General features: G+C 44.8%; 1 protein-coding gene across 20 annotated transcripts in view; it reads left to right on the top strand.

The window, feature by feature from the left end:
* The window catches only part of ATXN1 (ataxin 1), a 405,519-nt gene that overhangs the window by 355,706 nt on the left and 25,470 nt on the right, over positions 1–24,343 (top strand). Inside the window, exon 7 of one of the 20 annotated variants that reach the window (XM_006079288.4) lies at positions 4,341–4,397. The exons of 18 other annotated variants lie outside the window; for them this stretch is intronic. The gene's annotated coding sequence lies outside the window, so the exon portion shown is untranslated. Of the gene's footprint in view, positions 1–4,340; positions 4,398–13,133; positions 13,146–24,343 lie in introns of those variants that run through there. One more of the 20 variants, XM_045162566.1, reaches the window with a different exon arrangement.

The following is a 24,343-nucleotide window of genomic DNA, read 5'->3' as shown; positions in this document are numbered from 1 at the left end:
GCTCTAGAATGTAAGCTCCGAACATCAGGAACTCTGTCTTACCCATCACATCCCCAAGCCTGCCTCCCACAAGGATTCCAGCTGCTTAGGACTAAGTCACTATTTGCTGATTGATTAAGATTTAGCTCCATTAAATTATATGCCAAAATCACTTACCAAGTGCTTTTGACAATTAGTTGCAATCTGAACTGCAAGGTTTTTCTAATTTTATGTTGTCTTTAACTAGTTTTAAAAAATAGTTGATTCCATCCTATAATTTTTGAATTACAATACATTGTTAAGTGAAGGTAGAATTTTAAACTATATATTCGGATTTATTCTAATTTTTTAAATATACATGGGTAAATGTGAGCTTTAAATATACAAAGTATGTATATTTATTACATATATACATTTTTTTTTGGTTTATTTTTTTTTCTTTTTTTTAATTTATTTTTTTTAATTTTATTTTATTTTTAAACTTTACAATATTGTATTAGTTTTGCCAAATATCAAAATGAATCCGCCACAGTTATACATGTGTTCCCCATCCTGAACCCTCCTCCCTCCTCCCTCCCCATTCCATCCCTCTGGGTCGTCCCAGTGCACCAGCCCCTATATACATTATATGTTTTACATATATATACATGCCAAAAATAATTGGAATATATCAGATTGGGGTTATGAACAATTTTTATATTTTTAAAGTTTCTATATTTCTAAAATGAGCCCATTTTGTTTTTATATCAGAAAAGCAAAAATATTTCAGTCCTACATTACAAATATTAGTTTTGGTGATAATCTAGGTATCTGAAAAAAATTGTGATTTCTTTTCTCATGGCTGTCTCAACTTTTCTTAAGACCATCTTTGTGTGCTTGCTCTCTTTAGACGTTACTCAGTTTTTAACTTTTGCTCTTGAAACTTTATAAAACCAATGGGAAAGCAGTTTGAGTAGCTTCTGTTCTTTCATAGAGCTGTACCTTTCAGAGCTTTGATGGTTACTAGTGAAGAGAAGAATGGACCCAAATGAAAAACAGTTGCATTTAAAAAGTATGTCTGGCGGGGAGATGGGGGAGGGGGGAATAGTTAATGTGGAAAGAACAGCTCCTCCTGAACTTAATGGCGGAAGCAGAAGCCCTGCTGTTTTCCATCTGGGTTGCCTGGAGCGTATCATTTAACCTTCTGCATCCGTTCTCTCTTCTGGACATTATAGTATTCGTAATACCCGTCTCACGCCGGATTCCTGTGAGGAGCAAGTCAGATAATAATGCCCGTGGAAGTGCTCTGAATGACAATCATGACATTCTTACCACCAATGGCATTATTTCCCCATCTGAAAGGGTAGAAGACGTGAGATGCTGAGGTTTTCTTTATCTCGGCATAGAAACTAGGGAAACCCAAGTTTTTTTTCTGCTTTGCCCTCCAGCATGACGAGTCAGAAGGTAAATATCAATATTGCTCTTCATAACTAAATAGCCTCATAGTTCATGACAGGTGATTTCTTGGCTTCAGTTAGCTTCAGAGACCATTATACACAGTAGTTATCCTGCATGGAGGTAAGGAAAACTCATTTTCCAAGGCATATAGTCTCCAGTGAAGGAGTTGGTCTTGGTGGAATGAACTCAAGAAAGGCAGTTTATCTTAAAGGTAAGCTAGCATTTAAGCAGATGCTGGAGAGTATCAGACATGCTTGTGGAAGGCAGGGGGGTGGGGGGTGGGGGGCGGATTGTAGACTCTGAGCTTTTGTACGTCTTTAAATGTCTGTAATTGCTCAGAAGCCAGGAGTGAAACAGTGGATGCACTCAAGTGTTGCAGGTTAACCCCACCTGCAGGCATTCATCAAGTAAATGAAATAGATCACCCAGTACAAGATTCTGACTCGGCTACTCCATGGCTCATGCTTCTTATTTGCAAGGATGCACCTTGTAAGGCAGTAACTAGGGGGCAGAAGAACTCTGCTGGATACTGGGTTTATTTGTCCTTGGGGACTGGGCAGAGATGTTACTGGAGATGGAGCAGAATAGGGGGAACTGCATATTGCCTGTTCTTCTGTTACCGTTTTCATTTTGAATATTATAGAGTTTTAGAAGACTGGGCAGACAATCTGAAGTTACTGTAATGTAAAGGGGGAAAGCTTCTTTCCATTTGTCATGACCATAGGGTGATTTCTGGAAGTGAAGGTTATAGGATGAGGCATGGGGGTGCCCCAGGTAGAGGCATTTGGCTTATCTTTTCTCACTATCTGAATTTAGAGAGTTTAGTCATATCCATTACTTTCAGAGGGTTATTCTGTAAATGCATCTAGGAGTGTGTTTTAGAGCTATGGTATATTGATTATCTTGCATACATATTGAAATGTACTTTTTAACATTCCAGATTCTGACTCATCCCCCAAATTTGAAAATCTTCATTTAGCCCTCTCTAAAATATCAGTGCAAATTAATAGAGTTTTATCAATTTAAGTACTGAGATGCAGATTAAGACATGTGCCAGCTAGTGAATATAACAGGAAAGAAAAATTTCTCAAGTCTATTCATTCCTATGCCTTGTTACATTTTTTATTGTTTAATATCTCATTCCTTGAGTATGTGTGATTTGGGATTAGATGTGCCAATTGGAAAACCTTGGAGGTTCAGAAATTCAAAGACGTGAAATATAAAATGATATTCATTTGACAGATACTGATGGGCATATATAATAGAACCTCCATCATCTATCTTTAGAAGTAGAAGATTAAACAGAAGTGTAATTAATTTGCCGACTCTGCTTCCCTGATTGAGACATTTATCAATGTTGATCTTTAATTATTCGTTTCCTTATGTATAAAATGAAATCTATTATGACCACTTAGGTCTGTTTGCAATAGGATTAGGTGCAGTTCCACGCCACCACCACCCCTACACACACACACACACACACACACACACAGGCTAAGAAAATTAGACATTTATTTTTCTCTCACAGAAAAAGAGATTGGGAGGTAGGATTCCAGAGCAGATATGGCAGCTCGCCAGGAGTGGGGACCCAATCCTATCTTGCTTTTTGGCCATCCTTAGTGTGTCTCTTATGTACAAAATGGCTGCTTAAGCTCCAGCCATTACATTTGCATTACAGGAAGAAGGAAAAGAAAGGCCTAGCCACCTTTTCTGGAGAAGGCAATGGCACCCCACTCTAGTACTCTTGCCTGGAAAATCCCATGGATGGAGGAGCCTGGCGGGCTACAGTCCATGGGGTCGCTAAGAGTCTGACACGACTGAGCGACTTCACTTTCACTTTTCACTTTCCTGCATTGGAGAAGGAAATGGCAACCCACTCCAGTGTTCTTACCTGGAGAATACCCGGGACGGAGGAGCCTGGTGAGCTGCCGTCTATGGGGTCGCACAGAGTCGGACACGACTGAAGCGACTTAGCAGCAGCAGCAGCATCAGGGTTTATCTGGAGAAGGCAATGGCACCCCACTCCAGTACTCTTGCCTGGAAAATCCCATGGACGGAGGAGCCTGGTAGGCTGCAGTCCATGGGGTCGCTAAGAGTCGGATACGACTGAGCGTCTTCACTTTCACTTTTCACTTTCCTGCATTGGAGAAGGAAATGGCAACCCACTCCAGTGTTCTTGCCTGGAGAATCCCAGGGACGGGGGAGCCTGGTGGGCTGCCGTCTATGGGGTCGCACAGAGTCGGACACGACTGAAGCGACTAAGCAGCCACCTTTTCAAAGATGTCTGCAAGAGGTATCATAACATATTTTTGTTTACTTCATGTCAGCCAGAATTTACTCTCAGTACACTTAGCAGCAAGGGATGATGAAGATGAGCCTTTCAGGTGGGCAGAAATGTGTGCAGTTCAAAAATCAAGGTTTCTACTTCCTTTTTTAAAACTTTTTATTTTGTATTGGGAGTATAGCCAGTTAGCAATGTTGTGATCGTTTCAGGTGAACAGCAGAGAGACTCAGTCATACATATACCTGTATCCATTCTCCCCCAAACTCCCCTCCCATCCAGGTTGCCACATAACATTGAGCAGCGTGCCGCGGGCAGCACAGTAGGCCTCAAGGTTTCTACTTGTGAGAAAAGTGGGGAGAATGGCTATTGGGAGAAACAATGAGTAGCCACAAATTTCAAGCTCAGATTGTTGCGATCTCATATTTCGGGGAAAATCTGACCTGTTCAGTCAAGGCGAATATATACCAAGTGTATACAAATCAGGCAGCTTGCACTATTACCTTCATTAGCTCTGCCCCTTTTTTAGACCTGAGATTGTATTTTTAGCCCTAGTTCAGAATCCTTTGGTTGACTCTTTGGCTGTATGTGTGTGTGTATGAGAGAGAAATGAAATCCTTTTTTTTCATTCATTCTGTTTTAGATTCTGTTCCCACAGAAGTCATTGTGCAGTCCTGAGTCGAGTTCCCTGTGATATACAGTAGGTCCCCATTAGATATCTATTTTATAATAGTGTGTACATGTCAATCCCAATCTCCCCATTTATCCCTTCCCTCTGTCCCCTTGGTAACTGTAATTTCGTTTTCTACATCTGTGACTCTGTTTTGTAAATGGGTTCATTTGTACCATTTTTTTTCAGATTCCACATATAAGTGATATCAAGGATATTTGTCTTTCTATGTCTGACTCACTTCCTTCAGTATGACAATCTCTAGGTTCATCCATGTTGTTGCAAATGGCATTTTTTTCATTCATTTTATGGCTGTGTAATATTCCACTGTATATATGCACCACATCTTCTTTATTCATCTGTCGATGGCCATTTAGGTTGCTTCCATGTCTTGGCTATTGTAGGATAGTGCTGCAGCGAACATTGGGGTACATGTATCTTTTCAAATTGTGGTTTTCTCCAGATATATACCCAGGAATGGGATTGCTGGATCATATGGTAGCTCTAATTTTAGTTTTTTTAAGGAAACTCCATACTGTTCTCCATAGTGGCTGTACCAGTTTACATTCCCACCAACAGTATAGGAGGGAGAAACAAAATCTGTCCTGCAAGGTGTGATGGGTGTGTACACCATTACTCAGCAGTCTAGAGCTTCCCTACCTCCCTCTCCAGGGTTAGAACACATGATGTTCACCCCACATTGTCAGCACTTCACATGATTAATAGTGACCAGGAAATGTACGCTTTCCATGAGAGTTGCATGCATCTGCTTAGGTTACTAGTAATTACAGCACTCTGGTATTATGCTCCGTGCCTTGTCTGTTAAAACAGACATGGTGGCCGAGGAGGAAGAGAAGATTCCCCCGCGATAACCAAGGGAGAAAGTCAACAAGGGTTACAACTCTGGTTTGGGCTCTATGCGTAAGATCATTCTTGCAAGTCAAAGAGAAAAAAAGAAATCACACATTTGTACTTTTTTGTAAAATCAGTCCCCCATTTTAATAGCTAATTAAAACCAGGACTCTTCTATTGTGTGACAGAATCTCCATGGGACATTTGTGAATATGTCATATGTGAGTTGCTTGGAGGTTTGGGTGTCTTTTATTGAATCATTCATATTTTTAAGTGTCTCAGATTCTTAATCAACCCACAACATCCTGGAGTCTCTTTTGTTATATTCTGCTTTTGTTAAGCCTGTTTCTGCTCCTGATGGTAGCAAAGAGGTCAGCTCATAGGATGCTAGAGCCTGAGTTTAGCTAAGTGGCAGGTTCTGAATTAATGTGGTGTTGCTGTGTGGTATAATGTCGTTTCCTAGGAAACTGCCAGTATCCGGCTAACTTCCAGGAGCACAAGTGGTCAAGCCAGGGGAGGTGGTATTAGAACTGTTATTATTGTTGTCTTTAACAGACAGACATGTTATGAAAACTCACCACAAAGGCCCCCTTTCCATATATCAACAAGGCTTTATAGGTAATAAAAGGCAGACAGCTGAGTTGTTTTTTTTTTAATGCCACTATTGGTCTGACCAAGATTTGGCAACAAAAATAAATTGAATCCCTGATGTTGAAACGAGGTCAGAATAAGTTGAAAGTCAGGGGAACAAATAAGTAAGCAGAAAATTCTTGTTTTTTCCATTTTGGTGTAGATGGGGATGGTACATTTGGGGGACTCTGAATGGACCCACCAGAGGCAGGTGTATTAGTGGAGATGATTAGTAGCTAGACAACGACGGAAGGAATTATAGTGCAGTGTGGGGAAGCAGCAGGAGGAAGGGAAGGAAAAGAAAAGGGAATAGTTCAATATGAGGTCATTACAGGTTGTTTGGACATGGTAGGATTCCCATTGTTTTACCTAAACACTGCTTGTAAACAGTTTGCAAGTTTGAATGTACTCTTTGACTGTAGAGTGTGCTATGAATTGATTTGAATTGGAAAAAAAATGAGAAAGAAGATACTTTTTCAAGGGATTTTCTATTTTATTATGTTGAGATTTTCTTTCACTAACAGATCTAGGGAGGTTAAGCCCGTGCAGCGTCGTTAGCCGTTTCTCTGGTGCCAAGCAGAAGGACGACACGGCACCTTAAAAACCAGCAGTGCAGAGAGTTAGTCCTCCTCGTTCCTCCTGTTTTTAAAAAATTCAGCGCTGGTTTAGGACACACCTCTGTGTTTTTGATCCACAACGTGCACAGCCCTAGCTTCACACCTTCGTCCTGAGGAGATTCAGGCAGTAATTGGCAGTCACGCCCTCTGTCCCCACTTCTGGATGGGAACCTCTTTGCAGGAGACAAGGCACCAGGTCCTCTTCCACCTCATTTCCCATGACCCTATTCTTCCTGGTCCCTCCCCTGGTTATCGAATAATCTCAGTGAATGGATCACTTTCTAATGCACGGAGGTGGTGGTCTAGTTGCTAAGTCCTGTCCGACTCTTTGCAACCCCACGGACTGTAGCCCACTAGGCTCCTCTGTCCATGGGATTTCCCAGGTAAGAATACTGGAGTGGGCTGCCATTTTCTTCTCCAAGGGATCTTCCTGACTCAGCAATTGAACCCACATCTCCTGCACTGCAGGCAGTCTCTTGTATTGCAGGCGGATTCTCTACCAACTGAGCCACCAGGGAAGCCCTACTTATAGTGGGGTGTAAGTAGAAGGTTAAGTTCGTGAACAGTGTGGTTCATGCAGTACCACACTTTCTATTGATTGGGCTATTCTTGCGGGGGAAACCATGCTTGTGTCTTACAACCTAAAAATATCCAGAACGTTGTCATGAAATCAATTTAAAAACCGTGTGCCCCCCACCCCACACCCCCATCAAATACATCGACTTTGGGAGTTAGTTTTTGTAAAGAAGGTACTTCTGATAGTCTGACTTCAGTTTTATCAGCTGCCCAAGTGCCAATATTGAGAGGAATTAAAATGCCAGGAGGTCTTAGGTCATTATTAGAGATCTACCTTTAATAGACTCTATGGTGGATTTAGTAAACTGGACACTCTTCAGCTGTAAGCTTGGAAAGTAAAGCTAGCCCCTGCTGCCAGAACGCATTGTCTCATAATCAAAATGATTTCTAGGGCCTACTTGACGGCAGATACCCCAAGAAACTCCCACTGACATGGCCGGATCAGGTTGTAACTGTATTTCACGGTCACTTAATAGAAAGATCTCACCAGAAATCATGACTACAATATTTACCTGTTAACTCTTGTTCTGGTAGTTATCTCAGCAGGCCCACAAATTATATCATGTCCCCTTACCTGGGGTGAAATTAAAAGCTTACAAACTCAAATCATGCCTTCACTCCCCACATCCATCCAAGAAATAAACTAGAATGGAAAGAGGAGTGGCTAAGGGAAAGGGGAAAATGGGGAAAATTTGAGAATGCAGTGAAGACTAGCTAGTTTTACGTGGTGGAGGTGGAAACATGTCCCTGCCTCCGGTTTTGTTCCACATTAAAAAATCTCAGTAGGAACTCAGTTCTCTGTGCTGAGGAAAAAATGTGCCTTCTTTTGTGATTAGACTGACCATCCTGAATAGATCAGTTTCTATCAGAGAGCATCAGGTTTTGCTTATTTAAACCTTGGCTTAAGTCCCAATTCATACCTGATTTACTCTTGGTGGAACCTTGAATTGATCTAAAACTTTTGTATCTTTCAGTGGCACATGGGGCAGCAGAAAAGCCCAGTCAGCAAATACTATGAAACGCTCAGGATTATTTACAAGACATGACACTTAGCACATGGGCGGAACTGATTTGTGTAACAAATATTCAGCATGCATGTATCAAGTATGTGTCGGGCACTATGCCAGGGCCTTCAGGTTGGGAAAAAGAAAAACATTTGCTTGCCCTCGAGGATCTTAGAGTCTAGAGGTTTACTATATCTTTCCACTTCTAATTCTGAAGCTGAACAGCCAACTGACATCCAGTAAGCATCTATTTTTCCAGAAAAACTCTGTTAGGGATGAAATAATGTAGTAGGAGAGATGAGAAAAAATAGGCAGGGGTGGGCGGGCTGGAAATGGGGGAGATATAGTTACAAAGAAACTGTTGTTTAAAGATTTATTTGTCTGTCTTTGGCTGTGCTGGGTCCTCACTGCTTTGTGGACTCCCCTCTAGCTGTGGTACCCAGGCTGCTCACTGCAGTGACTTGTCTTGTTGCAGAGCACAGGCTCTAGGCTGTGTGGGCTTTGGTAGTTGTAGCATTTGGGCTTAGTTGCTTCACGGCATGTGGGATCTTCCTGGATCAGGGATTGAACCTGTGTCTCCTGCACTGGCAGGCAAATTCTTTACCACTGAGCCACCAGGGAAGCCCTGTTGTTGTTCAGTCACTAAGTCGTGTTGGACTCTTTGCAGCCCCGTGGACGGTAGCCCACCAGATTCCTCTGTCCATGGGATTTTCCAGGCAAGAATACTGGAGTGAATGGCTATTTCCTTCTCCAGGGAATCTTGCCAACCCAGGGATCAAACCTGCATCTCCTGCATTGGCAGGCAGATTCTTTACCACTGAGCCACCAAGGAAGCCCAATCCTACAAAGGAACTACATACATTTATATGATATAGGTCTGTACTTGTACCCATGAATCATCTCACTTAATCAGGTATTATAATGGCAACTAGGCAAGTGCTTACTTAAATGAGACATTCCATATAAAATGCTAGCATGTACTAAGTGCTTCATACATATTAGCTATTATTCCTACTTCTTGTTAATACATTGTAGAGACTCAATAAAACTTGTCAAATGAGTGACTAGGAGATGAAATTAAGCACTGGAATTTAAGCCTGTACATAAACTGAGTATGATATCTATATGAGTAGAGAACCTTGTATAGCATGAGTGAGATTTTCACATTCTATCCTGACAAAGATGATCAGAAATCTTCATATAACTGCACAGGCTTCAAACATGTTTCTCTGTCCAACATCAGCTTTCATTTAAAAAAAAAAAAAAAAAGACAGCAGCATCTCCAAGGTGCTGCTGGCAGGAAGAGGCATGGGAAAGTGTCCTTCTGTTTCACTCTGGAGAGGAAAGGTGATAATGGGAGAGGAAGCAGGCAGGAATGAAGTGATGACGGTGGTGATGGAGGCCGAGGCGGTAAGCGGGAGGGTGCGGACCAGGAGAGTGTGAACCAGTAGACAGGGCTGACAGGTAGGCACTTGAATGACTTCCCTGGAATATCTCCCAATGCCAGCACCATCCTTTATCCGAAGTGCCCAGACTAGAGCTAGCTTCTTGCTTTAGAAGCATAATGCTCCAGATGATTACAAACATTGGGTTGGCCAAAAGCTTCATTTGGGTTTTTCCATAACATTGTATAGAAAACCCAAGCTCTTTGGCCAACCCAATAGCTTTGTGAGCCAGCCTCCAATGCTATCTGCTCAGGAGATTTAATTGCCCTGTTTCTCTATCGTTATGAGCTGATTAATGTTGGGGGGATGAGGGGTGAATAGACAAGAATGGCCTCTGTCGTCTCCAATTTGCACGTTGGTCTGAAGCAAGCTTTAGCAGCTCGGTAGGGCATGAGGAACTGGCAGTCTGCAGGTATGACCAGACACTTGGCCAGCTTATTAGAAGGAACAAAGGGCATCCATAGGTCAGATCAGGCAATTCAGGTAAAGGGATCCATGGATTTTCTAGAGTTGCCCAAATTCACCAGCTCCTTATGCAGTGTTAATACTGCTTTCTTACCCCTGCGTGCACACAGCCTCAGTAAGGTGAAACACTTTAAATGAATGATTCCTAGGACTCCAGAAACATCAATAATTTAGGATCAGAATATCCTCACTCGAGATTGGCCTCACAGGAAAATCTAATATAAGAATTCACGCAATGAGTTCAAATTGGACAATGAAATTGTGAGTCTGACATTAAGACAACGGAAGGAATGGAGGAGGAGAACTTTGGGAAGAGAGAGGTCAATGAAATGTTCAGGGAGTAAAATTTATTATGGAACATTAAAAAAAAACCTGCAAATTAACTTTGAGAGTCATTTTGTTTATATCTTAAATGCTGCAATGTCCTTTTAGTTAATTTGTTTATACACATGTTAGGGGCCAGTTACATGTTTTAGTCTACAATCCACACTTACTCCCAGAGTGCTGCCCTTGAGACAGTCCATCAGAAATTTCCTCAAGGCTCTGGAAAAGGGGATAAAAGGCATATTTTAAGAGGTGGGTGTGTATGTGCGAACTATGTTTGTTTTAAAGAGATCTTAGATGCTGTAGAAATAATTAGCCATGTGCACGAACCAAAATAATTAATACCAAATGGTACAATATCCTTTCTGAATCCTGTTTCAAAACACAACTTGAATGAAACATTAAGTTCTCGCTCCTTGTTTTTCCCCATGTTACTCCAGATTTTATAATCATCGCTAGTACCTTCTTGGCTATGAAGTTAATGTCCTTGTATAGAGCCATCTTCCTCACTTTTCTTGCCTTTCAGAATGCTTCATGGTTTCGGGTATTACACAATTTGCTTTCCAGAGAAATATTAACTGTCAAGTATTTTAATTACCCAAAACAAATGCCTGTTATAAATGTACAACAGCATTGAAGAAGCTTCTATCTACATGCATCCTGATCCCTGGGAGGCATTTATTACCTCTCCTGAATAGGTAAAGACATTCTCACTTGTTGGATTCAAACTTCTTACCTTGGTGTGTTGGTCCATCACAGATTGACCAGGCTATTCTAGAATCCAGTTTTCGACTTTAAGGAAGGACTCTAGTGATGTGTTGGGATAATAGAGATAGGATTGTGTGTGTGTGTGGTCTCCACTGTCTTTCTTCAAAGGTAAACCTGCGAGATCATGTTACTCATAATTTGCATTACCTCTCACCAAGTTTACCATCAGAGGAGTTGAGATTGGCTAAGGGTCTCCCACGATTGAGCCCTAGGCTTAAAACTCAGTTGAAGAGGGAGCAAACCACAAGAACAGTATTTTCCAAGAGGTTTACTTCCCTTGAATTGAAGCATAATCATGTTTCCTAGCTCTCGGGGCACTTGTACAAAGCCCATCTGTTTATTCAAGCACTTGCTTGATGATGTGGGAGGCTCAGCCAGAATAATCCCAGGCATGAGGTTTCCAAATGCTGAATATGTTATTCAAGGACATTATTTCCCATTGACATACCTAAATTTAAACTAAGATAATCAATAATGCCCATGTCGCCATTGAACCTAAGGACTAAAGAACACACTTGAGATGTCACTTAGTACATATATCCATTCCCCTCCTATTAAGGAGGACTATAAAGTATTCTCTTTGAAGTCATCTGCAGTCACACAGTTTAATCCAATGGTCATTAACCTAGATTCTGAGTCAATATCTTTTGGAAGCTTACCAGTGCTTCTAATGTTCAGCATGGACTCAGCCACTGGGCTAATCAGTGGCCTTCCTTAATTCATGTCTTACTCAGTTTCTTGGCTCCATTTAATATAGTTGATGTCTTAGTTTTCTTCCACTTCCTTGACCACTTTTCCTCTCTTGAGCCAAAATTGGGTGTTTGCTCCCCCCTCCTTTTTTTTTAAACTGTCCTTCTTGGGTATCTCTCTCAGCCTCAACTTCCTTCCTGGAATGTTAATAGTTCTGCTTCCTGAAATCTCTGCTCCCCTCACCTGCTCTCTGTCCTCCCAGGCGAGTGACAGATATCTGTCCTGGGGCCAGAGGTGCCTGTGGGCAGCAAAGCAGACTGGATTCTGCTCTCAGACACCTGGAGCAAGCCTGCGTCAGGCCAAGGGAAAAAAGCTGTGGACCTGCCTTCTCTTTTATGCAGCCCAGTACAGGCCGTTAGATGCTATACACAACCGAGGTCTTCTCTGAAGGAAGGGAGGAGGGGATGCGTGCACACAGGATATTTGGAGACTCGAGGTGTGCTGAAGTCAGACGTGTTACAGCACAGAGGAGCATGCGGCTGGCAGGGCCTGGTGGCTGAGGCTGGCTGTAGTCCTGATTGTAAGATGTGAGCTATCAGACATGTTACAGCACAGAGGAGCATGCGGCTGGCAGGGCCTGGTGGCTGAGGCTGACTGTGGTCCTGATCGTAAGATGTGAGCTAAACAGCATGGCCGTGGCCGCATGGAGCTTCCTGATTATCAGAGAACTGGGGGCCTGATGTCCATGAGGAGTATTTGTTGTCCCTATCACAGTCCAAATGACATCAGGCTCCAGCCAGTCTTTTCTCTTGACCTCGAGTCTGGCCCTTGAGCAACTCGGCACTTCTTTTGGGGCTCTGCACCCCCAAAGTCACAGGAAATGATCTCTTAACATCTCAAAAAAAAAAAAAAATCTGCAAACAAAAACCGAGGTTTTGTCTTCTAGGAAAAGCATGGTTCAATAAAAGCAAATTTCACATGGGCTGATAAATAAAGTCGGTGCTCAGTACCTTCATAGATTGTTGGGGAACTTGGCATTTCGTTTATGTTTTTCTGAAGCTGGGACATTTGCAGGCTTTAGGAGGGCCTGCTGTGTGTCAGCCACAGTCCTAGGTACTGGAGTGGCTGATACTTAAATGAACATGAACTTAGGCTTTGAGTGATGGTTGTCAACCTGAGCTGAAATTCTGGATTCCTGGTCCAGGCTTTATGACATGATGGGCTGGGGGTGTAGCCTTCCCAGCAGGATTTTTATAAAGCTCCCCACATTCCTAACCTGCTGCCAGTGAGTCTGGTGTAGTAAGTTCCCAAACTGAGCTGCTGATCCGAATCGCCAGAGTCTTTTAAAATGCAGATTCTTGGGTCACGGCGCAGATCTGCTGAGTCTTGGGAATCCACAGGGAATGTGTAGGTTTAGAGTCGCCAGTGTTTCTGATAACCAGCTTGGGGAGTCCGCCCCCCTGTGATGTACTCATGCGTGGTTGTGATCTAGAAACATAATGCTTATAACAGTTCTGATTCCTTTATTCTCAGAGACAAAGCCATTTTTACTCCTTTGGATAATGGCCAAGTGTTTGTAGTGGTTCTTAATGAGAATTTCACAATTCTAAAGCTACCAGTCCACCAACAGCTCTCCCCATTCTCTGAGCTCTTTTCTCTGCCATGTGTCTGTCAGGGAACTTGTTTTCTGCCTTGTTAAAATAATCCCTTTTAAGTGCGGTGTTTTCTTGTGTGCGTGCATGCTCAGTGACTTCAGTTGTGTCCAACTCTTTGCGATCCTATGAACTATAGCCCACCAGGTTCCTCTGTCCCCATCTTGATGCATCTACAGCCCTCCTCTGTTACTGAATCTGTAACTTTCCCGTCTCATGAACCACAAAGCCGGTCGTCGTGATGTGTCAGCTGCTGCTGCTAAGTCGCTTCAGTCGTGTCTGACTCTGTGCGACCCCATACACGGCAGCCCACCAGGCTCCCCCGTCCCTGGGATTCTCCAGGCAAGAGTACTGGAGTGGGTTGCCATTTCCTTCTCCATGCGATGTGTCTAGCTTTGGTCATTTCCCCTAAAGATCTCCCACCATCCTGAGATTCATTGACCACACATGGTCCTGGCAGTCAGTGTGGGGGAGCTTGTAAATCCATGCATTTAATTAAACGTCTTCCACACTGACCTTGAGGAGAGTTCCAAGACAGCTGTGAAATAGAAAACAAGACCCACCCGTCTGAAGTGTTATTCCTACCTGGCTGCTTGGGACTCATGTCAGCCTCCCAGGCCGGTCCCTTTCTGATCGTCTGTTGAGAGCTCTCTGTGAAGTTCTCTGGAGCTAACACTTTGTATGTTTTACCACATACATTTAGGACGGGTTCGTTTTCATCATTTAATTCAGAAACATTATTGATCGCCTCGGTCACTGCTTTCCTGTTGGTCTTCACCAGGCTACCCACCACCTCATGAGGTAACCCCAGCAAAATGGAAGCTAACTGTATATTTTTCAAACCTACAAAGGGGAGAAAGATCCCAATTTTTGAAATATGCTCTTATGGGTGGGGGCGGGGGGGAAGTGTGCCACACAAGGAGATCATATGTCTCAAAATGGAAGGGGCGCATTTTTCTACTTAACACTGAGACATTTTTCTAATGGAAGGCTCCTTTATTTATATTTTTTGTTTATGTTAGGAAAAGCCTAACTTATTGTAAGAAATTATCTCTCAGTGAAATAAAGGCCTTTCCCCCACTTCCCGGTCTAAAGCACACTCTGGAAGAGATCAGGAGCAATAGCGGTCCTCTGCACACATCCGGGACGGCGGCTAGCCCACACCCTGAAGTCAGGGCACACTGACGGATAGGAGCTGAAAACACTGAAATGAGGCACGGTTTCCCTTCGCTGTGCTGGAATTACATTGTAAGGAAAGCGCATCAACCCTACATTCTCCAGACTGAAGGCAGAACTTTAAAAAAAATCAATTGGGAAAAATAATAGATTTCCTAGAAAAGAACACAAGCAAAAAAACTCGAAATGAAAATCCTTTGTGGCAAATGAGGCAACCACTAAATATACTGAATGAATTTTCAAGAGTTCTGACCATTTCCATCATCTCCTCATAGAGGGAAAGAAGTTACTGTGGGTGTTATTGGTGGTGGTGTTTACTCGCTCAGTCACGTCCAGCTCTTTGCAACCCCACAGACTGTAGCCCACCAGGCTCCTCAGTCCATGGGATTTCCCAGGCAAGAACACTGGAGTGGGTTGCCATTTGCTTCTCCGGAGGATCTTCCTGACCCAGGGATCAAACCTGCATCTCCTGCATTGGCAGGCAGGTTCTCTACCACTGAGCCACAAAGGAAACCCTACTATGTCTGTAGTTCCTATTGAAGATAAGGAGCATTTCTTAGCTAACATGTGCTTGGACACTGCACTGAATGCTTAATATACATGATCTCATCCCTGATGGCTCAGACGGTAAAGAATCCACCTGCCAATGCAGGAGACCAGGATTCAATTCCTGGGTTGGGAAAGTCCCCCTGGAGGAGGAAATGGCAACCCACTCCAGTATTCGTGCCTAGAGAATCCAATGGACAGAGGAGCCTGGTGGGCTACAGTCCGTGGGGTTACAAAGAGTCAGACACGACTGAGCATTTAACACTTTTACTTAATCCTGCAGAGTAGATATTTTAAGATACGGAAGCAGAGCCCTGGGTTAAGTAACTTGCTGTGACTCAAGGCGCCTATGCTATAGCCATCAGGTATAACATAGATTATCTCCCAGAAGCCTAAGGCAAAGCCTAGTCCATTTAGGGAGGAACAAGGCTAAATTCCTTTCTCCATGGTGAGATGGAAAAAAGGGATAGATGGGGGGGCTTTTTTCCCTGATGGTTGAGATGTTTTGAAGAAAGAGTGACCCTTCTAGGGGAGTTGCTGGATAGAGGGGTTAAGTGGCAAGAAGGCTTCAAAATCAGTGCTTCCAGACTTGGGGAAAGGGTGCAGAACTCTGGCACCAGCATGGACACAGAGGGGATGCTGGCTTGAGAGGGATGATAAAGGGAAGTTGGAGCAGTTACATGGAGGTATCTGTCCCACAGGTAGTTGGAGCTGAAAGCAATGTTCAGCAAAGAGAACATATTTGGATTTTTTGTGATAGACATTGTACTTTCTCCCATGAAGGGCTTCCCTTTGGCTCAGACAGGAGAGAATCCTCCTGCAACACAGGAGACCCAAGTTCGATGCCTGGGTTGGGAAGATCCCCTGGAGAAGGGAATGGCCACCCACTCCAGTATTCCGGCCTGAAGAATCCCATGGACAGAGGAGCCTGGTGGGCTACAGTCCATGGGGTCACAGAGTTGGACACAAAGTTGAAGTATTTACATGAAGGTTCCCAAGAGGCAGATGGACCTGAAAGCAACATTCAGGAAAGAGAACATACTTGCATTTCTTGTGGTAGATGTTGCAGTTTCTCCCGTCTGTCATCTTATTTCATCTCATAGCAATCTTTTGGAAACGTTATCATCATCATTCCCATATTATAGATGAGGGAAATGGAGGTTCAGAGAGGTGAACTGTCTTTCAGTTCAGAGATTTCAGTTCGGGTTCAGAGAGGTCACAGAGCTAGTGAAGAAAATGAGCTTTGCGGTCAACAGGGTGCTGACTGACTTTTTTGCATTTCTGCTTGTCCAGTAAACATTGTATTGCCTCTTTAGATTATACTCATTCGATGCCTGCAGCTTCCAGCAGCATCGGTTGTTGTCTTTCATTTGCTACGAGGGTCTTAAATAAAATAGCTGGCCAATTTTTGTGCATTTATAATGTGGAGATTTTCAATGGGGCCTGGGTATTCTAAAAAGGTTAAATAGGAAAGGGATTGATTTCATTTGTAATGAGTAATTGTGAGTAAAATAGGTACCGTGCTCCACATTCAAAGAAGCCTGAAAGCTTCTATTGATAACTGTGGGGAGAAAGCAGATAATACAAACAACTCCAAATTTTAAACATGAGCGTATTTGAATTTTATTTTTGAATGCAGATGTGATTGATCATTTGTTCTGCAGTCAAGGCTTTAGTCCAGTTAGGGGGGAATATATCAGTGCACTCGTATCGATTATTTTCTAGAAGTTTTAGAGACTTACTAATAGTAAATTTTCTAAGCAGCTGAGACTTGAAATTCCTCATTAGCGGAGGTGAGGCAAGGAGTCAGAGACTGTTGCACACAACATTATCTTTGCTGCAGTTGACTGGCACCTGTGTTGCCTGAAGTAATCCAGGAAAGAAGTCAAGGGAAGAAAGTGTGCATCTTTAATACAGAAGAAAATACCACCTCCGTGAAGGAAGTGGGGAGGAGGGTCCTTCTCAAGAGAGAATCATCACTTCAGCCTCCAGTATTTATCGGTCACGCAGTGGGTCAGGCCCTGGTCTGAGTTCTTTGAATGTGTGAACTCCCAACAAGTCTATATGGGCTGATTTGTTGTTTATTCACCAAGTGGTGTCCAACTCTTTGCGACCCCATGGGCTGCAGCCCACCAGGCTCCTCTGTCCAGGGGATTTCCCAGGCAAGAACACTGGAGTGGGAGTGGGTAGCCATTCCCTTCTCCAGGGGATCTTCCCGACCCAGGGATGGAACGCAGGTAGGTTCTTTACCACTGTGTCACCTGGGAAGCCCATGTGGGCTGAGGACTGGTATTCTGACTGTAGAGATGGGGAAATTGAGGCACAGCTGGTGGGTGAAGGAGCCAGGATTCCCACTCCAGCAGCTGGGATCCCAAGCCTGTGCCCTCAGCATCCACAAGGGGAGGTCATTTGATGCCTGGAAGTGGTTCATGGCTGGGGATGACTTTCTTTAGCCTGCTTCAGCCTGCTTGCGGGGCACTGCCTGATCCCATGCCATTTCCCTAACAGCCCCATGAAATAGAGTTCATTATTACCTCTATTTTCTTAAAGAGGAAACCAAAGCTTAGAAAGTTGAATATCTTCCTTAAAGTCACCGGTCACCAAATGCCAGAAGTCTCTCCCGGGTCTCTGCAACATCAAAGTCAATCATCGGTTGACTGCCCAGCAGTCAGAGCTGTAGTCTAAAGTGCTGGATGGGATGTTTCTAAGTACAGAGAAATAAGCAAAGCCTGTCCTCTCTTCCGTCTTTGACCGGCTTTTTATTAGAGCCTTCCCTTCATGGCATATCCAAGAAGTCCTGCCTAGAGGGGGGAAATTCCCTTCTTCCCAGACCCTAAATTGAATAAAAGAATCTAAAACCCGTCCCTGACATCCCTGTTGAAAGCTGTCGACTTGACCGTGTGCCTCGTTCGGAGGGCGGCGGCATTCTTCCAGGGCGAGTGTAAACTGTTCTCATTGAATGAATACCTGATTAAGTTAATGGTGCTGAGCCAGGGCGAGGAGGAGCGATTTGGCAGCCGAATTCCTGGCAGCTCATTCAACGTCCTTAATGTTCCACCGGCTTCGTGCTGGGCTGCCTGTGAGCCCCCGGGAGGGGCCGCCGGTAATTACTCAGCGTTTTGATTGAAAACAGCTGCAGGTAGCGCGTCATCCCATTGTCCGTTTCGCTGGTGATTGGAAATGACTGGGGGCATCTTGGTCTCCACTGCGCAGCCTCACTCCGGGGAGGGAGGGGTTGGGGACGCAGGGAACAAGGTAGAGAGTAGGGTTCCCACTTGCTCCGCTTTTCAAAATGAACCATTCATCTTTTGAGGGTCAGAACTCAGCCACCCATTCAGTGAGTGTGAGTCAGAGCCCTAATTTTAAAACAAACGTTTATTTCAGGGAGAATTCTTATCTTGGCTGATCCTTACTAGCTCCTCTCCCTGTTCTTTCTATGCTTGATTTAAGCTGGTTTCAATAAGATCACTGTCCTTGTAAGCACGTATTCCTTCCAGTAAATCCAAAGAGGATCCTCGGCATTCCCCTGGGATAAATGGGGGACAATCTGGACATAGTTTTGGATCATGGGATGTGGATTTTTAGAGGTTAAAGAGGCTGCAGCCTAGCTCCGGGAAGTATCCAGGGTTCATAATCTCACATGAGAATCTGCACTTAGAAATGGCATCTCTCAGGCAAGATGCTTTTTAGTTACCCAGTATTTTACCTCCCTCTGTCATGAGATTCACTTTCGATCCAACACCGCATGATCACGTCCAGAAATTTAGAAGAAGATCCAGAAACACTTTGCCTTTTAGAAGCCAGCTTCTAAGGGAGACCGAACAGCAATAGACAGACACAGGATGAGAACAGTCAGCCGATGAAGAAAGGACAGCAGCCCGAGCGTCCCACAGGGTTATGAAATTCAATCTGCCTCCAGCAGAGGGAGCTGACCGTCTAGTGAGAAGGATGCATGGAAGTAGGTAAAGAATGCAGTGAACACGTTACATAAGTGATGGCCAAGCCTCAGAAGAAGGGCTGTGCAACGCTGCAATGCCTCAAGTGGCTTTGTCATGATTTTAGAGGATGATTCCAGTAGATGGTGGGCTTCCCTAGTGGCTCAGATGGTCAAGAATCCACCTGCAATGCAGGAGGCCCGAGTTTGATCCCTGGGTCGGGAAGATCCCTTGGAGAAGGGAATGGCAACCCACTCCAGTATTCTTGCCTGGAGAATTCCGTGGACAGAGGAGCCTGGTGGGCTACAGTCCACAGGGTGGCAAAGAGTTGGACACGACTGAGCAACTAACACACACACAGTAGATGGTAGAGATCAGGGGCAGGAGTAGGGATGGGGTTTAGGGAGAGAGAGAGAGAATGGGGACTTCGTGTTTAATGGGGACAGCGTTTCAGTTTAGGAAAGGGAAAATTAGGGAGATGTCTGATGTCCAGAGTTGCACAACAATGTGAATGTACTTAGTGTCACTGAAATGTACAGTTAAATATTATTAAAATAGTATATTTTTATATTAGGGGACTTTCACCACAAAAAAAAAAAAAAAATCAAGGAAGAGGCATATAGGGCAGAGGTCTGGAGGGGGTCCAAACCCGGGGCTTCCAGGCATCCTCTGCTCGGGCGGAGCGGGTCGTGGAGGGTGTCACCTTCTCCCACCCCTTCAGTGTGACAGGTCACTCACAGTACAGCCACCCAGCAAGGCTTCCCCGAGCCCTGGTGTCTGGAGACTCGTTGCAGCTCAGTTGCAGACCAAGCACATGGCTGGTCTTTACTCCCAGCTCCTCCCGGAGGCTACCTCCTCCAGCGGTTGGCACTGTTACCGCCTATGGCCCAAAGCCCCCATCATAAATGATATTTTAGACTGTCCAGTTGTCAAAGCCCCCAGGCAAACACAGTCCCATAGGCAGGACATTCCAGAGGCCTAAAGGTCACCTCCCAGTAGCCAAAGACAATGATGAGAAGTCTGTTTGAGTGAGATTAATCCTGCACTATATACCAGCAGCTCACTGCATAATCTGAGCACTGGGACCCAGATGTTTGTATCAGATGAACCAAGATTTTCATCTTATTTCTGTCATTTATGAGCCATGCAACCTTAGATTCATGTGTGGATGCTCAGTCGCGTCTGACTCTCTGTGACCCCGTGGACTGTAGCCCATCAGGCTCCTCTGTCCATGGGTTTCTCCAGCCAAGAATACTGGAGTGCCATTTCCTCCTCCAGGGCACCTTCCCAACCCAGGGATCAAACCCAGGTCTCCTGCATTGGCAGGCAAGTTCTTTACTAACTGCACCACCTGGGAAGCCCTTCATGGAACCTTAGGGGACTTGTTTAACATGCTAAGCCTCAGTGTCCTGGTCTTTACAATGGGATGGTCACACACTGGTGTAGCTTGCAGGAAAAGTGTTGCTCTATTTTCCTCACACACACAAAAACAGCCTCAGTGGCTTCTGTCATAACCCGCTTTGCTTGGGGACACTGGGTCCCAGGAGGTCTCAGGGCCTTTGTCACTAAGAAGATGGCAGAGTGGTTTGTCACTAAGAAGATGGCAGAGTGGTATAGCGTCCCAGAGACTAGAAGACAGCCACAGAGGGGACGCTGGCATGGCACTCCCAGGGGAATGACTTGTTAGTTCATGGTTATCTAGAACGTCCCACTGTCCTTCGACTCAGCCACATCCCAGGGCAGCAGATGCCTTAAGACCCTCTCAGGATGCCTCAGTTCCAGAAAGGCATTTTTCTAACCCAATAGGGATTTTCGTGTTCTCCGGTTGTCAGCGTGGGAGCCCCCCGGCACCCTGGTCACTGGTGGGATCTGACCAAGCCTCCTCCAGCTCCCGCTGACCCTGTGCTGTGCCGGGCGTAGCAGAGCTGCTGAGCGCATGTGTCAGAAGACAGCTGGCAGCCATCCCCTTGGGGTAGAGAGAGAAGGTTCCGCCTTTCCCCACCAAGCCTTTGGGGAATTACTCATCTTCGTGTTGTGGAAAAGCGGACCGCATGGAACCAGGAAGCATCATGCTTAACCCTTGCAGAGACACACCAGGCTCCAGTTTTCCCAGCTCACCCTTCTGTGGACTCCATTTGTATAGGCTGAATGGCTTTTGTGCTTTGGCGTAAAAATTGGGGGCCTGTGCACAGGGAGCTGTTACCAATATAATCTCTTCTGTCAGCTGAAGAAAGAGAATAAATGCTCAAACATCCATGACTTTTTCTTGTGTGAGTTACAGGTGTGAGAAAAAAAAATAAAAGTCCCAGATGCTGGAAAGGATTGAGAGTCTGAGGGTATCATGTTGATTTGATCATGGAACCAGGAGAGATCAGTGACAAATCAGTGTAGGTGAAAACAAGGGATTCCGCAGGAAGCGTGTGCTGAAGTACAGTTAGGATGGCGACCGTGTATTGAGTGTGTACACTATGCCAAGCACCGGGCGTGTTAATTCCTCCCCATTTTATAGGCAGAGATACTCATTACAAGGTCACACAGTATTGAGAATCTCTCTAAACTGGACGCCTGCATAATTTGGAGTAAAATAAGGATGACATTAAAAGAAGGGAGACGGGCAGTAGGCATGAATCCAGGGTGTTTTTGTCATTGTTTTTTTCAATTTGAGGGCCTTTTAAAAAAAATTTTTTTTTAAATAAAATTTTTAACGGTTACTTTCCATTTAGTTATTATACTGGCTATATTCCCCACGTTGCACAGTAGATCCTTAAGCCTGTCTTTACACCCACAAGCTGTACCTCCCCTTCCACCACCGCTATGTTGCCCTTCCTTCCTTCCCACTGCTAACCACCAGTTTGTTCTCCCTGTGAGTCTGTTTCTTTTATGTGGTATTCATCAATTGGTTGTATTTTTTAGATTCCACATATAAGAAGTATCATTCTGAATTTATCTTTCCCGACTTAGTTCTCATAGCATAATGCCCTCCAAGTCCATCCATGTTGCTGCCAATGGCAAAATTTTCATTCTTTTTCATGGCCGAGTAATATTCCATTACCACATCTTCTTTATCCATTCATCTGTTAATGGATACTTAGGTTGCTTCCACATCTTAGCAACCGTAAATAGTACTGGTGTGAATATTAGGGTGCGTGTATCTTTCCAAATTAGTGATTTTGCTTTTTTGCCTGCAATATATGCCCAGGAGTGGGGTTGCTGGATCATATGGTAGTTCTATTTTTAGTTCGTTGAGGAACCTCCATACTGTTTGTCATAATTTGTGTGAGTGCTCAGCCACTCCGTCATGTCTGACTCTTTGCAACCCCGTGGACTCTAGCCTGCCAGGCTCCTCTGTCCATGGGATTTCCCGGCAAGAATACTGGAGTGGGTTGCTATTTCCTTCTCTAGGGGTTTGTCATGATGGCTGCACCAATTTACATTTCCACCACACTGCACGAGGGTTTCCTTTTCTCTGCACCATCACCAGCGTTTGTTACTCATGGATGAAGCCAGGCTTTGACCTTGTCCTTTACCTCCACCCCAGGAGTAGGCTATTCTTCCTACTACTCTCTGTGTTCTCCTCCTTATTAGTACTAGTAAGAATATGCATGTTACCTTCCTATCAGTAATAATATTTTATCCTGATACTCGAAAAATGCCAGTGGAAGTGAGTGCAGAATGACTTCCATAGTGAGATTTTTCACTGCCTTGCTAATAAGCACATTCAGTTGAGAGTCAAAAATAACTTGTCTTCTAACCCCAGTTCTCACCGTGTTACTATGGCCAGTTCTTTGCACCTTGTCGCCACAGTCCCTCTTTCCTTAAAGCAGTTCACCCTGGAGCGGGGTGCAAACTGCTGTGGGGTTGTGGAAAGCACCCAGGGAACTGTTTGCAGCCTTTGGTGGGTAAATGGAGATTTGGATGTCACTCCCAGGGTAGCTTACCTGCCACACAGGACACTTGAGAGCAGAAAGGTATTTGCTCACGTATGGAACCAGGGAAGGTCTTGACAGAAAGGCATTTCCAGCTTTTCTTAAAAACGTCTTTTGGACAGCTCACTTGGGACCACTTTCAATCCAGATGGTGATCCCTCTTAGTGATTATTTTTCCATCTTCAGCCTTTCCAGGAATTCCAGTACGGGCAGGCTGCCAGGGGACACTGGCTGCCCAGATGCTGCAGCGACATCCCATGTGAGCCAGGGACAGGCCAGCCCAGCTGCGGGCCTGGGCCCTCCTCTCTCAGCCTGGCCTCCTACAGACAGAGACGTAGACCATATCCCCATACTGTGGGCCCCACCCATGGGACAGACCTCACTGTTTTCCAGAGGTGGCAGGACCCTCTAGAAACCATCCCAGTGTCACACTGTTACCACGTGGATGCGATACGGGTAGGGCAGAAGCCAGGAGCCGAGGAAAGCTTCGCCCGGGCCTGATGAAGCCTGTCGCTCTGTGATGCAGACAGTAGAAGCAGATGCCGGAGCCCGACGTAGGGAGGAGGGAGATGGGGGTTAGCTCCACACCAAGCAGAGGAGTTCAGGGGAAGGAGGACAGCAGAGCAGCCGTGCGTCTGGAGCAGTCCCCTCCACATCTCCATTATGGAGGTGGATTTTAATCAGAACAAAGACTCTGAGTCCGTTTGTTGCCCTCAGAGCTTCCCTGAGCCCAGGGAGCCCCCAAATGCAGCTGTGTTCTTGTGGGTAGACTTAAATTTTTGAATTAACATATGACATTGAGTGATTGTATTCATTGCCCCCAAGTCCCCATGAGTCTAGCCCTCCAGACTCCTCTGTCCATGGGATTCTCCACGCAAGAATCCTAGAGAGGGTTGCTATTATTTCCTCCAGGGGATCTTCCTGACCCAGGGATCAAATCTGGGTTTCCTGCATTGCAGGCAGATTCTTTACCATCTGAGCCACCAGAGAAGCCCCTATAGATAAACAGGCCACCCCAAAACTATTATTTTTGGTTCTAATAGGAAGAAGGGGACAGTTTTCTCCTGCCAATCCTCATTCCCCTGAAATCCCAGTGTGGATGGTAGTGGCAGACCAGGGCCTCCCCGGCCCTGTGTGGCATGCATCACTGCTCTGACTGAAGGGTCCTGCATCCTGATACAGTCTCTGGTACCAAACTTACTTTTGGTGACCCTAGAGGGAGAGACCCACTCCAGTACTCTTGCCTGGAAAATCCCATGGATGGAGGAGCCTGGTAGGCTGTAGTCCATGGGGTCGCTAAGAGTCAGACACGACTGAGCAACTTCCCTTTCACTTTTCACTTTCATGCATTGGAGAAGGAAATGGCAACC

The sequence above is a fragment of the Bubalus bubalis genome, chromosome 2 (assembly GCF_019923935.1).
Source record: "Bubalus bubalis isolate 160015118507 breed Murrah chromosome 2, NDDB_SH_1, whole genome shotgun sequence".
NCBI lineage: Eukaryota > Metazoa > Chordata > Mammalia > Artiodactyla > Bovidae > Bubalus > Bubalus bubalis.
Note: the sequence above shows the minus strand (reverse complement) of the source record. Positions and strands in the feature narration are given on the sequence as shown.